General features: G+C 35.1%; 1 long non-coding RNA gene across 1 annotated transcript; it reads left to right on the plus strand.

Annotated features, from left to right (window-relative positions):
* The first annotated feature begins 21,216 nt into the window (after positions 1-21,216).
* On the plus strand, positions 21,217-22,315 carry LOC148133446 (uncharacterized). Its single transcript, XR_015746817.1, has 3 exons — positions 21,217-21,350; positions 21,746-21,810; positions 22,239-22,315. It is a non-coding gene; the product is annotated as an uncharacterized LOC148133446 (long non-coding RNA).
* The last annotated feature ends 556 nt before the right edge of the window (positions 22,316-22,871 follow it).

Here is a 22,871-nt window from a genome sequence, read left to right on the forward strand (position 1 = left end):
ACATAAAAAAAACCCAACAACATCATAATATATTCCTGTCCCTTTCCACAAAATGGTAGATAACAGTGGGAAAGAAGAAGAATAGCAACCTACCATTTCTTCCACAATATGTAAAATATCTCTTTTCATAATACCCAGAATAGGCAAAAGCTCAACATACGGAAAAGAAAAGATCAAATTTGAGCATTGGGGAAAAAAAAGTGGGGACAAAACTATATATTAAGCCATTTTCAAGTTGTCAGAGAATATTCATGAACTGGAATAGAGCTTAGTAACAAGGTCAGCCAGTGAGAGCTGTATTCGGGGCTAAAACTTAGAGAGAATCTGAGCATGGTTTATCTCTGTTTTGTGCTCAGCTTTAAAGTGAAAGAGAAATTAACTTGCTTGCTTATCTGTTGAAGTTGAGTTGCTGTTCTGCTCTGAACCTATAACATGTCCTCTTCTGTTGAGTTTGTTCCATGTTGGAGAAATCTACAACTGATATTGTAAAGTTTACTGATGTTATATTTATAAAGAAGTTAAATGAAGCTTCAGTCATCTGTGTTTACTTTTCTGGTGCTGAATTTATGCTGCAATACTCTGAACACAAATCTTCCATATATTTTCCAAGAAAAAAAAAGGACATAAGTATGTCCCAAAATCATTCCATGAGCTAGTCTTCCCTCTGTTCTTACATCTACTGCAGACTTATGTCATCACAGCATTGTCACGTGATGTAACACTACTTTTTTTCCCTTCACTAAGCTGGGCATGCGTTGGGCAGCGTGTGACGCATCCAGCTTGCAGGGCATGAATTTGACAGCCCTGATCTACTGTTTGTGAGAAAAGAGGAACTGAGATGGTTCAGATGAATGTGCATAGATTTGTCTTTTCAGATATGCAAGTAAGGGACCAATGTGCCACATAACATTGGGCTGTGAAGTCATTAGTATGTCCTAGATCCCCCTTCTTCTCATATATATTCTTTACGTGAAACATATACATTCCATCAAATAGTCAGTCACAGCAACTATGATCAAACTATATCAGTGAGCTATGTGATTATCTTTTTGTCATTGCAGAAAAGATGGAAATAGGAGGTAAAACTTACCTAGTAATCCATGTCAGAGGTCACTATAGAGTCACTGGCTGTCCTAATCTTTCCCAGGAGAGATATTATATCAGAGCAGAAGAAAATCCATTCTTAAAATGAATAAGACAAAGATATAAATTCCAAAACTGTGCAACTTTCTCAGGCAGCCAATAGAGAAAGGCATTGTCTGGTACACATTTCATTTAATTTCTGGAATGGCTATTCAATAGAAACAGGAAACTTTTAGTTATGAACACTTCCAGAGAGATGTACAAGGCCATATAAAAACCTGCTGTATTATGCTAATAAAGGGCTAATGAACATTAAATGCTGTTACAATTCAGTTGAGTTCAATTAATGAATCGATGGACTCAATTCTAAGCCTCATTAGTGAGCACTTTGTGATTCATAAATGTATTTGTGCCTTTTAATATTCTCGGCATCTGATCAAGTTCCAGAAATAGCCCCCTTGGATTGAGTTATGGCTCACAGATCAATCATCCCAGTTCCGTTTATGCTCTTGTCCTTTCCTGCTAAATTATGGAATGAAGCCAAAACACTCCATAGCACTTCATCCCATAGACTTGCTTATGAAATGTAATGTATTGCACAGAGCAGAATAAAAGCTAGTCAGGTCTAAAATGCTGGAATGTTCCATATATGTCACACATGACAGCAAAGAGTCTCATTTACTTCTAAATGGCATGTGACATTTTTAAAAAAATAGTAGTAATCCATAAATGTGGGATTTGTTCATAATATTCATTTTTCCCATATAATATTAATCTAGGATTCCTGCTTTTATAATTGTAGATGGTATCATAGATGTGAGTTAGTGACATTCCCATTTAACTTTAATAATTTACTAAATTAAAGTTTTAGCTTCACCCAAGAACAAACAAAACAGATAAAAAGATTACAGCTATGCTGCATAAGAGAATGTGCTATGTGACTACCTCACTATAGTAAATAACATACCTGGAGTTCTTACTGATTTTTCCCCCTGGAATTATCCAAAAAGGCTAAAAGTCTCTTCAAGTTTATCTCTTAAACAAAATCACAGGGGTTTATTTGGAATATCTTTCTCACATTTTCCTTTCTCTAAGAATGGTGTTATCTTTTCCAAAATGCTCTATTTTATTTGAGGACATATTATTTTCATTGCCAATGACAGGATGTGAAGCTAAAGTTGAAACAGAGAACCACATGGGGTGTGATTTCTATCAAGTAATGGCAGAAGTATTTCTTATTGGCAATGTTAAATGCTCAAACATTTGCTAATATTTATTTTTAGAAATAATCTACTTCCTCCTGCTATGGAGAACATGGTCATATTCATTTAGTTTGCTATTGGGGACTATAATCGATATTTTGCTCTGAACCACTTTGAGCTGAACTTCAATTCTGTAGAGCTTGCTGAGTTGCTGAGATATGTTTGGTCTTGGTTATCTGGAAGGAATTTAAACCTGTTGGTCTTGAGGAAGTGGACAGGGTCCTCAGAGATGTGGCCAACTGGGTTTAACTACTTTTCTAATTGATTAAGCTCTCCAAATAATGAACAATAAATACATCTTCTATAGAGGTGTGATGATCCTTGAAAGTAGTTGCTGGATCAATGGTGTATGATAATTTCCAATCTGTCTCTAACTTTCTGTTTCTGGTGAAAGTTGCTAAGAAGTTGGCCAAGTTGCAGTTTCAGAAAGACCTGGAGAAAACAAATTATTTGCATCCCTTCTGTTCAGGTGTCAGGTCTGGATATAGTATTGACAAGATCTGGATCATGCTTGTTAATCTCTTAGGACTAGAACATAGTCTGTGATCAGCCTAGTTGTTATTGATCTCTTGATGGCTTTTGATATCACTGATATTTTGATATAGTGTTGTAGTAGTATTCCTTCCTTTATATCTAGTTTTAGTCAGCATGGCAGGAAGATGAATGGAGGGGGAGACATATCCAGTCCTAGACCTTTGCTTTGTCCACATGAAATCATTGGCATGGGACTATATATCTTAATCATGGAAAATTTAGTTATGCTGTTAATCCAGTATCTGGAGACAATTATAGTAATGTTTATGTTTTATTCCATTCCAGTTAGCTGCTGATTCCTTCTCCTTTCTGCTGGAAATAATAATACATGGACTGATAAGAAGTTGATTCAGTCTTATTGCCTAACAGACTATCCAAAGCCTTGGTCACCACTTAAAATAAGGGGTGGGTGGGTAGGCTAAGGCTTTGGATTGGATTGTATTCATGCAACTTCTCCCAGCTTGAAGATCCATCATGCCCTGGAGTTTATGGCAGTTAAGGAAGATGAAACATGCACAAGGTCATGGAGATGACCTATACTTCTAGGTATTCAAACTTTGTCCTTTGATCTATTAAAGATTTGCAAAAAAATAATAATAATCCTGCCCTTTTCTATATGTACTTGGATTTTCATGTATTCAGACTGAGGTTTATTTATTACTACTAATCTTGTGATTAGTGAATTTATTTTTCAAAAATAGGGTGAAAGGTTTGGGCTGCCTGTGCTTAATCTCATGGCAACTGCTTATGTTATCACCACATGTTTTACATACAGGTTTTATACTGTGGATCACATTCACAATTCTGAAAAGATACCAAGGTGATGCAAAATAATATAATTTCATCTGCATTTTAAAACTTTGGAATGAATGACCTCTGTAGCTCTACAGAGAAATAGCATGCATTCATGATTTGAGGAATCCATCTTTGAACTCTTGTTGTACCCCTATATACATGATACTCTCTGGACTATGAAAAGTTTACAGCTATGGTTTCATACCATTTTCCCTGGGGGGGATAATTTAAGCTTGAATTTAAAAATCCATTCCTGTTATAAAGGTTATAAACAATTGGATGTGGAAAAATTCAGCATTCAATGCAATGCAATACAATACAGAGCATCCCACTCTCCAAAAAAAGATAAAGTTTTGGTAATTTATCGTATGGAAACTATCCAGTCTAATACAAGCATTAAATCTAAACAAAAATAATAATAATCAGACAAGCTTTTGGTTCATAAATAGGTGAGTATGAGAAGAAATAAAATGCCATACCTTTCTTCTTGTTCTTGTATATAATATTTTATGTTTGTTGCTATTGCTGCCATAAAGAAAAAGAATCTGTTGTTGTTCCATGTTTGATCCTTATTTCACCTGAGATGTTAAAGTCCATATTTTAAAGCATTAAAACATGCCCATATTTGCACATTGCCAGAGCTAAAAGCTGCAGCTACAGAGCCTTTTGTAACTGCCCCAGCATATTTTGTTTGGACGAATGACTTTAGGAGGATTAAAACACTGGCTTGGCATAACAAAAAAAGTGAATATTTATACTGTTTGATATAAAAGTGTTGACATCTCAAAAGAGATATCATAACAACTCAAGCATGATTTGTTAAATTAATTTATTGAGAACACAGTGGATTTCAGAATGGCTGCCTAATTTTCAGGAAAGGATGCTGAAACCACAATGTTTTATTTATTTTATTTTATTTGTTTGTCAAACATGGATAAGATAAAAAGTATAGATATGAACATAAACATGAACAAAGGAAGTAAATACTGATAAATTAGGACAAAAAGACAGGGTCGGTAGGCACACTGGTGTGCTTATGCCTGCCCCCTTTAAGGACCTCTTAAGAATGGGGTGAGGTCCACGGTAGATAGTTTGAGATTGAAGCTATGAGGGTTTGAGACTGTAACAATGGAGTCAAGTAGGGCATTCCAGGTGTTGACCACTCTGTTGCTGAATTCATATTTTCTGCAATTGAGTTTGAAGTAGTTTACCTTGAGTTTGTATAAATTGTTTGCCCATGTATTGTTGTGCTTGAAGCTCAATAAGTCATTGACAGGCAAGATGTTGTAGAAGATAATTGTGTATACTATGCTTAGATCGGACTGCAGGTGGCACAGTTCCAGATTGTCCAAGCCCAAAATTTCAAGCCTGGAGGTATTGGGAATTTTATTGTGAATCTAGGAGGCGAGTACCCTTCTTGAGAAATACCTCTGAATCCACTCAATCATGTTAATGTCCGATATACAGTGTGGCTTCCAGGCGGACAAGCTGTATTCAAGAATTAGTCTGGCAAAGGTTTTGTATGTTGTAGTTAGCAATTCAATGTTACTGAGAAGAAGCTTCTCAAAATAAGTTTAACAACTCTTAATGCCTTTTTGGAAATGCTGTTACAGTGAGCTCTGGGACTTAGATCTTTTGAGATGAGTACTCCTAGGTCCTTGACAGGGTGAGGGTCATCTATGAGATCATTTCTGCTCAACTTGTATTTGGTGTTCTGATTTTTATTGCCAATGTGTAGGACAGTGCCTTTATTAGTTGAAATTTGGAGTTGCCAATTATGCGACCATTCTGACACATAGTCAAAATGCTGTCTTGAAGGACATCACTGTTAACTGATGCTGGATTTGATAGGGCTCTCACTATTTTGACTATTTGTTGCCTGTTTGATAGGAACATGGCTATCCACTTGTGCAGGGATCTGGAAATGCCATAAAATACATATTCAATTTTAAAAAAATGTGAAAGACCTATTGTTTTTCATCCTATGAAACTGAGAGGTTTTATTGATGCATATAATGTAATTGCATATAGGAATGTAAATGCTGGTATGAGCAGCTATGGCAGAAACTCTTTTGACCTGTAGCTATAGCATTAGACTTTTTCTATATTTAGAGACAAGCTTAGTGATATTCATTAACCCACAAACTATTCTAAGTTAAAACTGTTACTTGCATGTGTACTATTGAAACGAGTGGATCATTCACCCTTAGGTATGGATTATCAAACATATCTAGGGTCTCAGAAGGTCCAATTAAATTTCTTTCTTCTTTCCATTCAGCCACCTAGCAAGAGTTAGGAGTTAGCATAATAACCATATAAAAATTGAACTAGAGACTTTCGGAGAGCTTCATCTCTTGGACTCGATCTTTCACATTAAGAGCCCGATCGAAGGGACACTTTCTCCCGGAGGGAAAAGTGATAAAAAGAGGAATCTCGGGGATGGCGTGGTGCTAAGCGACCACCCACTGGAATGAAGAGGAACCTCGTAAATTCTAGGCAAATGTGTCAGTCATACCAATATGGCTGACCAGAAGCTGTGACAGCCACTAGACTGGGAAGGAAATGGCAAGTGTAGCAATGGAGGGAAGCTGAATCCCAGGAGCCATAATTGTAGCAGTGTGAGAGGAGAGAAAGTCCTATGATCGGAAGACAAGTGAAAAGGCTTGAATGGAGAAAGATGGAAGGTCTCAAAGGACAGTGGCTAGGAAGGGGTGAGAGCGGATTGTAAGAGAAAAGGTGTGCAGCTGGAAAGACTTGGACTGAGCATAAGGACATGGAGAAGGTGAGAGTAAGTGAAAGTACTTGTGTAAAATGAGGAAAGAGTGATTGGATAAAGAAGGATAGAGGAGTTGGAATTGGAGTTGGAATTGGAGTTGGATGATGGGGTTGATTGGAAGAAATTGGACTTAAAAGAAAGGAAGTTGAAAAGGACTTTTTGAACATTATTTAACAAGTGAAATAGAAAAGGAAGGAACTTTTGTGTTACAAGACTGAATGGCTGATGCTGATGGGAGAGCTTAATAAGAAAGGAGAAGGCAACATTTATATGCAATAAAAGATCAGGAAATAAGATGATAAAAGAACTCAATGTAAAGTAAAATATCTGACTCAATGCTTATGTTTATATTGTTTATTTGATTGTGTTTAAGACTGTAATGATTATTTAGAATATAAAATTTGAAAGTATATGATAGAATAAATTAGGAATTCTTGCTTTTGATAATAGAATTTTGATAATAGAACTTTGTTGAATGTATTTAGTTTAAAGAAAATTAAATATATCTAGTGTATAAATTAAGCTTAAAACCTATTATCTAGAATATAAGAGGATTGTTTAAGCTAACTCAATTAATTAATATTTACCAAATAACATAGAGTACTAAAAATTTTATATTATTATATAAAATTATATTATTCAAAGTGGATATAAGATTGTGATATAATCTAATCAAATTATAGTATTTAAAATGGATATAAGGTTGTGATATAAAAAAACAATATATTAAACAGTTTTGATTATAATGTTAAATACTAAAAGAAGGGAATAACTGAAAGATTGGGAAAAGAAGTATAAAATATTATCGAGAAGCAGGAGTAACAGTGAAAATTAAGTGGATGGTAGAGTGGAGTAAGCTATATAATCTAATAAAAATGATAACTACTACAACAGTTGCACATACAGGAAAGAAAATACCATCAAACACCTCCCTGGCAGCAGCATCACCTTCGGGACAGAGAGCAATAGATACAATGTTAGGAGCAGAAAAAGCAAGTAACCCAGCCAATACACAAATGATGCAGACAACACGTCTGATGATTCAAGAAACAATGCTTAAGATGCAAGAGACTATGAATAAAAACCATGAAGAAATGAGAAACAATATTTACAAATTAGAAAACAAAATAGGTGAAGTTCAACAAATAATGGGGAAAAATGATCAACGAATTACACTGGTTGAAACTAGAATGGAGCAGACTGAAAAAAAATTGGAAGGAGTAGACCAAAAATTAGTAGCCATAAACAAAGATTTAGAGGAGTCCATCATAAATCTAAAAATGGAACATGCTGCTTTCTACCTACGCTTTCAAAATGTACCTAAAGATAAGGATGAAGATCTCAAAATGATTCTGGTGGAAATACTAGCAGAAGCTACCCAATGGGAGATTGGAGAGATTAGAAACGACATGGATGAAATTTATAGAGTATATACTTATTATGCTAGACGTAATAAATTGCCGAGGGAAATACATATTAGGTTTACTAAAAAAAAACCAGAAATTGAACTAGAACAAGAACCGATTTAATATATTTAATCAGGCCAGCACTATAGAGCAAAAAATTCTGGAAAGGTTTCGCAATTATCCCTAAGGGAGAAACCGATAGACAAGACCTTGGAATGTCACTGATTGCTCCATTCTAAGTTCCTCTCCCAGTCACATAATCTAGAATGCAGCCTGCCCAGAATATGGAAGCACATGTATAGCTGGTACCATTAAAAGATTAGAAAGAATTCCAAAAGACATACTCAAAATGCCCTTCCTATCTTGTTTTTAATTCTACTGTAGACTGAAATTCTAAGATATTCTTCCATAACTTTGAAACTGGATATGTCCCAAACTTCCACCAAGTAGGATCAAGTATTATTTCTCTGTGGAGCAATGAAGAAGAGATAAGTAAGCTGGTAGAGCAACCAGGGAGAAAAAGAGATAGAGAGCAACTTGTCTAGAATCCACGACAGTTGGCAGCATCATTAACTTAAGTGGAAGAATGCTATATTAGTAATGGACACCACAAAATTGTATTTGTCCCCATTTTGGTTTCCAAATATAATGGCCCACAGTGGTTACCATCTTCAGCTGGTAAGCCCATTTCACATCATTTTGTATAGGGACACTTGCAATGAGATATATACAATTGTATAGCTAGATAAAGGCACACGTTGCTAATACTTCTAATCAGAATTGAAAAACCTGCAAAACCTGCACTGGAACCAACCACAGTTCAGGTGTAGCAAATATGGAATTCAGGGGCAATTTCTAAGTGTTGGCTCAAAATGAGTTTTCAGTATTAGAACTAGAGCTTGTGTACAATTCCAGATGTTGCTGAAGCTTCCTTGACTTTAAAAACCTAATTTGGCACATGGGATTGACTTATTTTTGCTCTTCTTAAATTATTGAGAGTTAGAAATCCCTACAAATCTTCTGCAAACGATCTGGAGATCAACCATCAACATCCTAGTTCCATTTCATCCCAAATCATTGATTTCAGACCTGGAGCCAAACACGTCTGGAGATTTTCATCATTCAGAGCAATACAATCCTATTTTGACTTTGTTCATACATCATTTCTGGCTTGGAGACTAGCAGGTGCTACCTTGGCAATCTTACCATCTAATATAAAGGCTGTAGTATAACCCAGAGCCAATAAATGTTTTTCCCCCCAGTGGATTTTGTTTTGTCTGACAGAGTGATTGCTAAAATAGAGAAACCCTATAAAATTCAAGGAAGTTTAAGTATATTTGCTTTATTATTAAAGGTTCATTTCTCAACTCTTGCTGAGGCAGTAGATATAAATGCCAGGAGACAGAAACTCTTCAGCCTGCCAACTGCTCATGAGGGAAATAAGCATCATTGGCTCCTTTATTCACTCTTTTCTTTGAACAGCTTCATCTTATCCGATTATCCACCTCCTTAATGAGTGGATAAGTGACTTAATTGAAAGAAGCAATGAAATCACATGTCTTGGTAAAAATCAAGCACTATTGTTTTCTGTCTTGAAATAGGAATCCCTGGCATGTGCCACCTGAAACCCGTAGGCTGCATGCTGCTGCTGTAAGCCTTGGAGGTAGCCTTGTAAGGAAATTTATTAACAATTTGCAGTTATTAATAATAGGAGGTAATGATTGAAAATATAACTGGGGCATAATCATCTTAACCAAAGTCACTTTTAATTAAATATAAATGCAAATTGAAAGTAATCAAATTGGATTTTGTCCTGGCATTTGCTACTTTTTCTGCCCACACAGTTGTGTATCCCAGCTATAGGTTTTAGTTCTAAAGAATTGGGTTCCCTTATGCACCACAATAGCTTTTTATCTTGGTCAAATCCCTTTTACTACTTTTCACTTATGCCCTGCATCTAGACAAAGAAAAGTATTTTCTCTAACTAGAAAGCAAATGGAGAAAGAAAGTGTCCATTTTTGTTTGTTTTGCTGCACGTGAACATTTCCCAGAACTTTATCCGTAGTTTTCTTCCTTATTTTCTCCCAAACCCAGCGAGACGTGGGTCTTGTGACATGTATTAAATTAGCGGATAAGTGTTCTGGATTAAGCAATGTCAAGTAAGCATTCCTGTGCTGAAAGCAACTGCTTCGCCATTGTGGTTATTAGTATACTGTATAAGGGTAAAAGGGTTTTCTTAATAATTTGTAAACATCATCTTTATATGCAATTATTTGCAAATATTTCAACATACTTTTGAGAATTAACACCAAGAATTCATTTGAGGCAAGATCTTTTAAGATCTTGGTGGATTGTAAAACAGGTAACTTACTTTCTTTCTTTCTTTCTTTCTTTCTTTCTTTCTTTCTTTCTTTCTTTCTTTCTTTCTTTCTTTCTTTCTTTCTTTCTTTCTTTCTTTCTAAATTCCATTATTTAAAAACTTCCCAAAGTTTATTGCTAGCCAAGGGTTGCAATATACTGTATGCAAGAACCCTCACTATTTAGGCATTTTGTTATTTTAACATGGGATGTTCTAAAGATATGAAATTTTGCAGGTATGGATGGGTCACTTACTAGTTGCAAAATCTACCTCTGCAGAAGTTCAATTTAAACATAACGCAGTAAGATTATACTTATACATTTAAGTAAATCCCTTGCATTTTAATGTAAATAAGGTTTAGAAATGGACTTAAATTTTCTAGTGATGGATGAATAATCAGAGCAGAAAGTGAAAACATATGCAGATATAATCATAAAGGACTACCTTTTCACTTAAATATATACTTGGGGTCAGAATTCAATCCAGCAAAGACAAAAAGTGACAGATGATGATTTTTTATTTATTTTATTTATTAAATTTAGATGATGATGATGATGATGATGATGATGATGATGATGATGATGATGATGATGATGATACAGAGAGATAGATAGATGGATAGATAGATAGATAGATAGATAGATAGATAGATAGATAGATAGATAGATAGATGATAATTATTTACTTAGAATAGAATAAAATTGGAAGGGACCTTGGAGGTCTTCTAGTCCAGTCCCCTGCTCAAGCAGGAATCCTATACCATTTCAGATAAAGTGGCTGTCCAGTCTCTTCTTAAAAACCTCCAGTATTGAAGCGACCATGATTTCTGAAGGCAAGCTGTTCCACTAGTTAATTGTTCTCACTGTTATGAAGTTTCTCCTTAATTCTAGATTGCTTCTCTCCTTGATTAGTTTCCATCCATTGTCTCTTGTATTGCCTTTTGGTGCTTTGGAAAATACGCTGCAACCGTTCTTCATGTTTTAGTCTCCAGGCCTTTAATCATCTCAATTGCTCTTCTCTGAACTTTTGCCAAAGTCTCAACATTTCTTTTGTGGTGATCAAAATGTGTTGCAGTATTCCAGGTGTGGTCTTATTAAGGTTTTATAAATACTTCATGTGATTTTGATTTTATGACTCTGTTTATAAAACCCAGGATTGTATTAGCTTTTTATTCTTTGAGCTAATTTATTTATTTATTAGATTATTTATTTATTGAATTTATTTAAATGTGCATCTCATAGCAAATAACTTTGGGTAGCTCCCAGCATTAAAATATTAAAAATTTAATAAATAAATATATTTAAAAGAGTTAGAAATGGATAAATTGACACAAGAACTAAAAAATAAGGATAAACCTGATTATTACAAAATATGGGAAAAGTTTTATCACTGGTTGGAAAAAAGAAAGGACCAAGAATATAAGAAATGATTATATACTATGTATATAAAATATAAATATGTACTATTTTTATATGAATTCGCTATGTGTGTTAGGATGATTGCACCACATTCATTGTTTTAAATGTCTTTTTCTTTTTTGTGTATGTATGTTCAATAACAATCTTTTAAAAAAATATTTAAAAGAGTTAAAATAGAACTCCAATCCAGATATAGTTAAAAGATGGGAAGGAAGGGAGGGAGGGTGGGTACAGGATGAGCAAGGGAGAAGTGGGATTGTTTCTTAATTCAACAACCATCTTCAATATGATATTCCTCCATTAGGGCCCTAGGTCTTCAGGCTCCTGCAGAAGGATTCTATGGATCCTATCAATTTCCACAAGTGTTATAGGATCAAACACCTTCTCAAGGTCTCAGTCAGTCCCTAATATGGGATTTTTCATAAACTCAGTTGGATTCACTCTTCATTAACTTTTAAAGGCACTTTTGAAATCCCACATTAGGGATTCTTTTGTTTCATTTACTGAATCATATTGGCATACCAAGGAGCCCCTGAAGACCTATAAACAGGAAGAGTGTACACATAAACAATCTGACCACCACCTATTCCAGATGGCAACTAAGGCCTCTTTGAAGTGCCTGCCAGATCTTCAGGAAAACACCACAAAGGTTCATAACTACTTACAACAGGATGATGATTTCATTAATAAATAATTATGGATAGGGTACAAAACTGAAGAAAAGAAATAAAATTAAAGCATGAAACCATACGACAGCCCAGACTAAAACAATTTCAAAAGCATAATGTATCACAACAGGTTTCCCCAAAATACATTAACCCTAGGACCAAAGCTAATATTTAAGAGCTTTCTGGAATCTCAGGAGAAAGGGCACTGTCCTTATTTGGGGATGGGGTGCAGTTTCAGAAAATGGGAACCATGACTGAGAAAGCAAGTTTCTTCAGTTCCACAATATGACAATGTTTAATAGACAGAGGAATTCACCATGCTAGAACCTATCATATAGGCAGAGACAATTGGAGTAAGGGGTCCCTCAGGCATGAGTTTGATCTAATAAGCCCAAACTTTCTGCAGGAAGGTATGCAGCAGTCAACTAAAGAGAAATCAGAAAATGATCTGACTGTGACAAAGGACTGATGGTACCTCCTCCAGAACATTCTCCTCTGAGACAAAAATAAAATGCACCTATAAGTTCTTTCATAGCTTCTGTATTTTGGACTAAGTATTACAGTTTACAAAAAGAAGTGCTTAGAATCACATAAGTATATGTAGTAGTTGGACTTGTAAGATGAGAATTGATCCTAACTTACATGCACTCTAATGCATGTAAGCTATAATGAAAGTAGTAGTTCGTATCATAGTCATAGTTTGCAATGTCAAGTTTTATGACATAGTTCTCCATCTCCTGCTGCAATAAAACAGTACAACATGAAGGAAATTCAATTATTCAGGCCTTCAGAAATCTCCCTCTCTCCTGATGGCTTTTCATATGTTGTGCTGTAGAGGGGAGGGGAAGGCAAGTCATCAGTCCAAGAATGACACTCCAAGTTGGTGTCCATTAATTTAAAATATTAAATATCCCGTGAAAGGTGTGATTTTCCCTCCCTCTGCATCACAAAATTAAATAATTTATTGGCTGTTGCACTAAACATCACATAAAGTCAAGTGCAGCAGCTGCACTTTCTTTGTGCAGCTTTTTTTTTCTTTCAAATATTGGACTAAAAGCTCAGGGCAGCTAGCAATCTCCTAAAAATCATCAGTAATAAAAATCCAACAACCACTATAGGCCTGTATTAACCTATAAAATCACACATAAAACTTGTAGACTGGGCCACCATAGTTCTCAAATCCAAAAATTGTCAATAGAATGCTTCCCCTTTGAAGCAAGTATGTCTGCCTCTCTCTCTCTCTCTCCCTCCATCTCTCTCTCTCTCTCTCTCTGTGTGTTTGTGTGTGTATGTGTTTTCTCTCTATGATTGAGAAGCCTATTCAGAAATACCTCCCGACAGTCCTCCTCTTCTCTTGGCTGAAAGATATATAAACAGAAAATAATAGCCCACTTTATTTCAAAGAAAGCTGAAAATAGTGCTCCCTCTTTCTCTCTTTCCCTCCCTCCCTTCCCTTCTCTTTTCAGGGTTACTTTTAATTAACACCAGCAGTTCATGGAGAGTACTAGCAGCCTAAAGGGAAGCTTTCTGTTGCAAGCCAGGGCTTTACATCACAAATAGTTGACAAAAGAATCCCTTCCTAGGAATAAAGGCAAATGAAGTATATCGTAAGTACATGGTGCTGATTGTATGTTCTTATACCATTCAAGCAATAAAAAAGAGCCATGGGCATGGGATACACAGCCCTTTCCATTTCATAAAGAAATACACACTGTCCAGTTATGGTTTCCTTGTTAAAGATTTGGTTTCTTATGCAGTAATGAAATGCTGAAGAGAATACATAGCACACACAGAGCCTCTAGTAGCCTATAAAAGCTTCAATAATTACAACAGCCTAAGCATCATACACACAAACACACTCATATCTGCTTGTTCCACTATACTTTGCTCAAGTGATATGTGGAGGTTTGGGAAAGACAGGAGTGCTCTGTTGATAATAATTGCATGTGCAGATTAGAGTCTTCCTACCAGGCATCGGTTCCGCCTTCTTATTTGTCCTTTGTCAACCTTGTTCCATCATGTGTCACCTCAGCTGTCCTTTCATTGACTCTTAGATTGATGAAGCAAACATGATTTGCTGCATGATGATTATCTTTCTTATATGATTATTTTCCAGCTCTCTCTGATTTCAACATTGATTTCCATAGCTGTTTAGTTTGCTAGAGATACTCTTTTCCTAGGGTCAGATTTTGGTCATTTTTCTCCATCTGCTTTTCATAACACATTAGTGCTCAAAACATATTCCTCTGCTGGAGGACAACAGATACAGTATATCATGCTCACTTTATTTATTCACACTAATAGCATTCACATTAGTAATGCTACTTTACAGCGATAAATCACTGAGTTCACATAATAAATTGTAGTTATAAGTATGGATTAAGAGGTTATGGGTTTTTACATTAAGGAATTTTTAGTGTTTTAAGCTACCCAGAATCACCCTTTGTGAGGTGAGCAGCTATATAAATGTGTTAATAAATACATAAAGTAAGTATATATATTAAATAGTTGCAACAGGTGCATAAATGATATCTCATAGTTGGGATTGTGATAGTGAAAAGTCTGTCAGTTATAGCTTTTGTACTTTGTTTCTTGGCAATTGGACTGTGTGCGCCTCATAAAAGGGTAAATGCCACTTTTATAGCAAAACCCTTCCCATCTACTAGACAAATGTCTTTGTGACTTAGTTTCTCTAATAAAAGAATGTCCTACCAAAGCATTAACCCCAATTTCAGAAGGCCCTTTATGCTGAAATGCTAGGCTATAATATCCTGCAATGTTATGATCTTGCGGTGTCACATCCTTAAGAAATATTCCATTGTTTTTCAGGCCCATTTTTAACATGAGGTCACATCACAAATGCTAGCCCTGATGGATATGGATATAGAACCAATAAAGCATACAAACCAAAAGAAGGTTTGGTCCTCCAACATTAACACTTCTATTTATTATTTTCCATAACTTTCCCTTTCCTGATGTTATTTCAGTAGGGTTTAATTAATATATTACTATTGGAATTCCTCCCTATACATCTGAGCATATATCTAACAACTGCTTATATTTAATGCTAAAAAATATTGAAATACAGTTTGCAATAAGTACTACTCATGCTTGAAGGGCCCCAAAAATATCCAACATATTTTTAATGTTCAACAATGAAAAATAGAACAATAGAAAACAGAAAATGAAGATAATAAATCATTGTATCCATTGTTGCACCAATTGCATTCAGAAAAATAATTTGCTTCTTATTCCTCTAGAGCTTGCACATTATTTTGTGAGTCTTTTTTTCTCTTGTATCTTTTTTGAAGAACAAAGCAATAAACCTCTAGTTTTCCAAAATAGAAATGTATAGATAACAATTCCACATAAATAATTTGGGATCTGAGAGCAGGAAGAATACACTTCAAAATATATAATAAATAAGAGATAAGAACACAAGAACAGACAACAAAAACAAATACATAATGTAATATTACAGTGACATCAACATATGTTTTGTTAAGTTACAAAACTATATCTCCCCCACAAACTTTTATTGCTGTACATCATTCTATTTAATTTATATAAGGGTCAAATTAGATTTAACAATTTTTATCTGTAATCAGTCAAAACTATAGGAGAAATGCAATTAATATTTGCACAGGGACAACCCAATCTGCATTCAGAGTCTGAAATTTTCTCTTCCTAATTATGTAATTCAAAATCTAGGTGTGCATTTTTTACTTAGCTAAAATTGATTTACCACACCCCAAATGATTAATTATGTAATAAAGTTCAGTCAGAAATAAACAAAAATTAAGTTCCAGGAGCTATGGTCTCCTTTCACATACTCTTCAAAAATTTCCTCTGATTGATGGTTTAATTAAGTGACATTAAGTCAGTGTCAGCTCTTTATGACAAAATAGTTACACTTCCTCCTGGATGATCTGCCCTGAACCTGGCCTTGAATATCAATATATTATTGCTTTAGATGCATTCCTTACAGTCAAGGCTGCCATTAAGATGAAACACTTCAACTGTACCCTTTAAGTACCTAGAATAAAATTTCAATTAGCAGTGGGTACCCAAATGTAAATTAAAAAATCATTGCTAATTTTTGCAGGGCAGTAATGCTTTATTTCAACATATTGTATACAGTTCCATTGTGAAGAGTTCTAATAGATAATGGTTCCTGCTATTCTCCAAAGTTGTACTTGTTAGGAGAGATTAAGAAAGCTAATCATTATTGTAACATTTCCCAACTATTTGATTTTAAAATCAAAACTTAGAAATTTAAACTATTCTCTTGTCCTCCAGATAGCAATTGGTTGCCATTTATATGCATGCACATAGTTCTTAAAGTGATGTGAGAGGACTCACTTCTGGCAATATCAAACATGCAAGAATAGTGGCAATGGCAATGTTAGTTTCTTTTTGGCCATAGCCATGAGTATCACCACCCCAAGGCCAGCTCAGAACTCCACTCTGCCTTCTTTTTAGCAAGACTTTCACCAAGTTTGCTAAGAAGTAAAACAATGGTCCTTCTTTCCTTCCAGCTCAGAGATGTCATTGAGCTCCAAGTAAAGCAACCATTGGGAGGCAGCTGCAAGATCACTTGGGTGTCCATTAGTGACAGAGTACTGCAGGGCAAGAAAGGTTCTACATCAGGCATCACTTAAGCATGATTCACAAGCTTCAGCAGACAAACATATTGTCCATGAAACTGGTGATGGGGAGCAATTGTGGACTAAGGGTTTCCCTGATTTTGTACAAGCTGTGATATTGTATAAGTGTAAAAAGCCACCTTTAAACCTCACTAGTTTTCCTTTAATAATTTGTTAAAATTATTAATAATTGTTAATGTATTGTTATGTATTTGGCTTTTTTGGAAATTTGCTTATCAAAAATCCCTAGTAGGAAGGACTCTGGTTTGTATTCGATCTGCTCTTTGGTGATTTCTTCCAACCAAGTTTTGATTTTCTTCCAATACTTTTGGGTTTCTGCACAAGACCACCACATATGGAAAAAGGTTCCTTCTTTTTTCCTACACTTCCAGCAATGCGGACTCATGTTGGGGTGCATCTTCGCTAACCTCGAAAGGGGGAGATGCCATCTATAAAACATTTTATAAAGATTTTCCTTGTATGCTGCCGATTTGGTAATCTTATTGTTTCTGCCCCAAACTTTCTCCCATTCCGCTAATGTGATGCTGCGCCCTACGTTCTTACTCCAAGCAATCATATTTCCTTTTACAATTTCTTCTTCTAGTTCTGTTTCTAATAAGTAGTTATAAAATTTTGTTATGTTTTTTTATTTGATCCTAATAAAATTTTATCTAATTGTTGCAGTTTGTTATTAATTCCGAATTCTTTTTTGTCTTGTTTGTATCTGCTTTGAATCTGAAGGTAAACCCATTGATCAATTTTATGTCCTTGCTCCTGAAGATCCGGCCTCGGTTTCAAATTTCCTTGTGGGTCTAATAAGTCTTTGTATTTAATCATTTTGGTAAGCTCCAGATTGTTTGGGTGAATCATTGCCTCCATTGTTGAAATCCATACTGGTACTTTTGTATAATGTTTTTTCCTTATTTTCCTCCAAATTGTTAATAGTGTGTCTCTAATTAAATGTCTATGGAAATATTTTTGACTGGTTTTCCCTACGTCCCATAGAAAAGCGTGCCACCCCCTTTGTAAATAGTGGCCTTCTAGAAATAGTATTCTTTTATTGGTTAAATTCACCCAATCCTTCAACCAAACTAACAAGGTGGCCATATGGTATAACTCCCAGTTTGGAAATGCTAACCCTCCCCTGCTCTTCATATCCTGCATTGCTTTTACATTTATTCTGGGTTTTTTCCCTTGCCAAATAAATTTCAGGGTTATTCTATTGAGTTCTTCAAAAAACTTTTTATGTAATCTAATTGGGATCATTTGGAATAGGCACAAGAATTTGGGGAGAATGTTCATTTTAACAGTAGCAATTCGGCCTAATAGTGAGATTTGAAGTTTCCCCCACGATTCTAAATCTTTCTTTACCTGGTGTATCAGTTTATCATAATTGCTTTCTTTAAGTGTCTTACAGTGTGGGGTTAGCCAAATTCCCAAGTATTTCACTTTCGTTGTCACTTGTATATGCATTATTTCTTCTAGTTCTATTTTCTGTTTTTCTGTTAGTTTTTTGGTCATTAATTTGGTTTTTGTTTTGTTTTGTTTATTTTAAGTCCAGCTACTGCTCCAAATTTCTCTAATTCACTCATCAATTTTGGTCCCCTGTCTTTTGGTTCTTCAATGAAGAAAATAATGTCGTCCGCAAATCCTTGCAATTTATATTCCTCTTTCTTAACTGTTAATCCCTTTATATCTGAATTCCGCCTATTTCGTGTTAATAATGTCTCTAATGCTAATATGAAGAGCAGGGGAGAGAGTGGACAACCCTGTCTCACTCCTTTTTCTATCTTTATTGGGCGGGTGCATTCCCCATTCACTATTATATTAGCTTGTTGTGTATCATATATAGTTGTTATAATATTTTCAAATTTGGTGCCCAAATTCAAATTATAAATTTTTTTAATTAAAAATTGCCAATTTAGATTGTCGAAAGCCTTCTCTGCTTCTAGGAACATAAGTGCTACTTGTTTCTCGGGGTGAGCTTCATAAAATTCTAGTACATCTAATACTATTCTTAAATTGTTCTTTATTTGCCTAGTTGGGAGAAATCCGTTTTGGTCTACATGTATATACAAGTTTAAGATCCTTTTTAATCTGTTTGCTATAATAAGTGTGAATATTTTGTAATCAGTATTTAAAAGTGAAATCGGCCTGTAATTATTTATATATCTGGGATCTGTATCCTCCTTCAGGATCAGCGAGATCAACGCCCCCCTCCATGAGTCCGGCATCCTGGCTGCCAGTAAAACGTCATTAAAGACTTCCACCATAAGTGGTCCGATTTGATCTGCTATTGCCTTGTACAGCTCCCCTGGGATCCCGTCTGGGTCCAGGGTTTTATTATTTTTCTGGCTCTCTATTGCTGATTTCAATTCCGATTCAGTAATGTCTTTATTTAATAGTTCAGCCATTTCTTCCCCAATTGCCTTATCCTTTACTTCATCTAGATAATTCCTTATTCTATCTTCACTGACGTCCTCTCTTTTGTATAAATCTTCAAAGTATTTATGAATGATTTCTTTTTTCTGTTCTATTTCCTGGTATGTATCTCCATTGCTATCTATTAACTGGTATATCAATCTCTTCTCTTTCTTTTTTTTTAATTTATAAGATAGCCATCTTCCTGGCTTGTTGGCATGTTCAAAATAGGTTTGTCTGGTTAAGTTCAAATTCATAGTCATTTTCTCTTGGTCAATTAAATTCAGTTTGTGTTTGGCTATACTTATCTGATTTTGCAGTTTGGGTTCTTTTGGGTTATTTTGTAGAAGGGTTTCTAGCTCCTTAATTCTTTATTGTAATTTGTTTTGTTGGGAATATTTTTCCTTGTTTCTCTTGGTGTTATAAGAGATTGTTATGCCTCTTATAACCGCCTTCATCATATCCCAGACATTTTGTTTCATGGTTTCTCCATTATCATTTTCTTTTATAAAAAAATTCAATTCCTCCTTTAATTTATTAATGTATTCTTTCTCTCTTATTAATTGAGTGTTTAAGGTCCATCTTTTCTTTGGTTTTACCCTGCCCTTCCATATTACCTGTATTGGATTATGGTCTGCCCATTCATTAGGCAAAATTTCCACTTCTTTTGTCTCGTTTGCTATTTCCCCACTCATCCATGCCATATCGATCCGTGTCCATGTTTGGTGGGGATTTGAATAAAATGTAAATTGTCTTTTTTCAGGATGTAATCTTCTCTTTTTTCAGGATGTAAATCTGTCAGATTTAGCTCTTTCATCATTTCCCTACAAATCTTGGGGAGCTCTCTCTTCCCCTTTTTATTCTTCCCGGCATTACTGTGATCATTTTGGAAATCAGCAATGGAGTTGAAGTCCCTTACTATGCAAATATTTCTTTTTTGCAATTCAACCAATTTTCTATATAGGTGTTTAAAAAACTCTTTTTGGTCTCCATTTGGGGCATATATTACTACTAAAAGAATTGGAATATCATTAATCCAGATCTGCAAACCCAGAGTCCTTCCTTCTAAGTTCGGCCATATTAGCTCAGATTTCAAATCCTCTTTCACATATACTGCGATTCCCTTCTTTTTCTCCTCATCTGCTGGTGTGGTAAATAACTTTCCTAATTTCGGGCATTCTAAATATTTTTCATCCTTCTTCTTTATATGGGTTTCTTGCAGGCACGTTATATCTGCATTATGTTTAATTAATTTAGATAATATCCTTTTTCTCTTAATTGTCAAATTTAAACCATTTATGTTTATTGATAGTAATTTTTTTTCTTCTCCCATCTATCTAGTTTTGTTTTGCTCTTTGTCATGTAACAATTCCTCTCTCTTCTTCCGCTTGTGTTAATGTGGTTCCTTCTGTCTTTTGTTGTGGATAGATATTCTCTTGGTTTCCTACCGTTCCAGTTCTATTTTTATGTCCACCGTATTCTTCTTGAAAATTTGTGTCCAATTCCTCCCTACTACTTTGCTCCTGTGGGCCCACCATCCGTTCGTAAAAATCCTGGGCTTTTTCCATAGTGTCTATTTTGATTTTCCTCTCTTTCCACGACACTAACATTCCTTCTGGAATAAGCCATTTAAATGTAATTCTTTTTTGATTTAAATATGCTGCCAGAAATTTATAGTCACCCCTTTGTTCCCTTATTCTCCTCGGTATCTGTTTAAGAATCACAATTTCTTTCTCTTTGTAGGTTATTGTTTTGTCTCTTGAGGTTCTATATATCATGTCTTGAACGCATCTTCTAGTGAATCGTATGTGTACTTTTCTGGAACATTTGTGGCATCTTGCATAGTTTGTATTGACCCGGTAGACTTCATCAAACTCTTTTTGAATTTCATCTTTATCCATCTTCAATAAACCGGCCTGTATTTCTGCCATCAAGTATTCCAGGTCTTCTTCTTTTGATTCTGCCACATTTTGGAATCTTAGGTAAGTTGCTGCCTTGTCCATTTCTAGGAGGACAAGGGAGTCCTCCATTTCTTTGCTCATGCTTTTGAGATCTTCATCCACCCTTTCTAATTCCCTTTCCGTTCGTTCGGTTCTTTTCTCTACTTCTTTTATTATAACTTCGTTTTTCTCCAAGGCCTGCTGCAACACCCCCACTTTATCCTCTACTTTGGAAATGTCCGCTTTCATTTCTGTCTTTAGTTTCCCCATTTCTTCCTTCAATTCATTGATATCTGCCCTTTGGTTTTTAATCATTGTTTCTTGCAATCTTGTCAATGAGTCCTGTAAGGTTAGGAACATTGCTTGAATATTCGCATCCGAGATGCTAGTTGACTTCTCTGTTGGTAGTGTTTCCTCTATTGTTTTTTGTGCCATAGGTGAAGTTGTTGCCAAAGTGGTCGTTATTGTGGGATTAACCTTCCTACCAGATTTCAGAGCAGTGGTAGTTGTAGTAGTCATTTCCTTTAAAATTTGTTTTTGTTGTTGTACAATGCTGAATATATTATTCCAAATTGGCATTCAGTATTCTTAGTTCTGTAACTAAAATTGACCAAGATCTATCAATCTATTAAGTAGCTATATTCTTAACTAATTAGTAAAGTGTATATATTTTTCTCTGGTTTAACTTCAATATAAAGTAACCTTAACTACACAATATATTACATTCACAGATACACCCACACAATGAAATATAATATTGGTCTAGAGAGCTCTAAGACTGTTAAATAACTAATGCTTAATATTCTTACTGTCTCCCCTATATTCCCATTCAAATTATAACAATCTCTATTAATTATAACTTAACTAAATTAATTAATCCAATATTTTAACACTCTAATATTTCTTTACTAAATGTACATATTTATCAAGAGGAAATCAGAGAAAAAAAGCAAGCATATTTCAACATAGCATACCATCAACAAGTAAGAAAGAAGAGAGGCTATTTTAGTAAGTATGTACACACAGAAAAGGGTAGAGGAAAAGAGAAAAGAAAATTTCCAAAGACAAGAGTTTTTGTTTCCGCTTTTCACTTTGGAAGCTTCCACTTCGAGCACACCGGAAATGGCAGATGAAGATTTTCTGAGTAACAGCTGCCAGTAAGCAATGTTCCCACTCATTTAAAGACTTCCTCTTTTACTTATATTTTAGTGTTCTTTAAATCAATTGTTCTGATCTCCTTCAAATAGAGAAAGGAACTGTCTCCTCTGCTAGGACCGGTTCTCAATTTTCCCATAGTTTATAGATTAGATTGTGTCCCTTCAGACAGTTAGATCTGTTACTTTGTTGTAGCCACTTCAGCGTTCTGGATACCGCCTATGGCGTCGCTCTGTCTTTTCAATCCAAATATTAGTGATAATAGAGTCTTTTAATCCCCCCGTGCTGGTCTTCAGACTTCCAAAATTCTCTTTACTTCTTTTTTATTTCTGACTCTCTTCTGCCTGCCAAGCTCTTTCACTTTCACTAGACCAATTCTTTTGTAGCCGCTTTCTCTTAGAGCTCACA

This window comes from Notechis scutatus, chromosome 1, assembly GCF_049901735.1.
Source record: "Notechis scutatus isolate UNSWTSFEM ecotype Mainland chromosome 1, rNotScu1.2, whole genome shotgun sequence".
NCBI lineage: Eukaryota > Metazoa > Chordata > Lepidosauria > Squamata > Elapidae > Notechis > Notechis scutatus.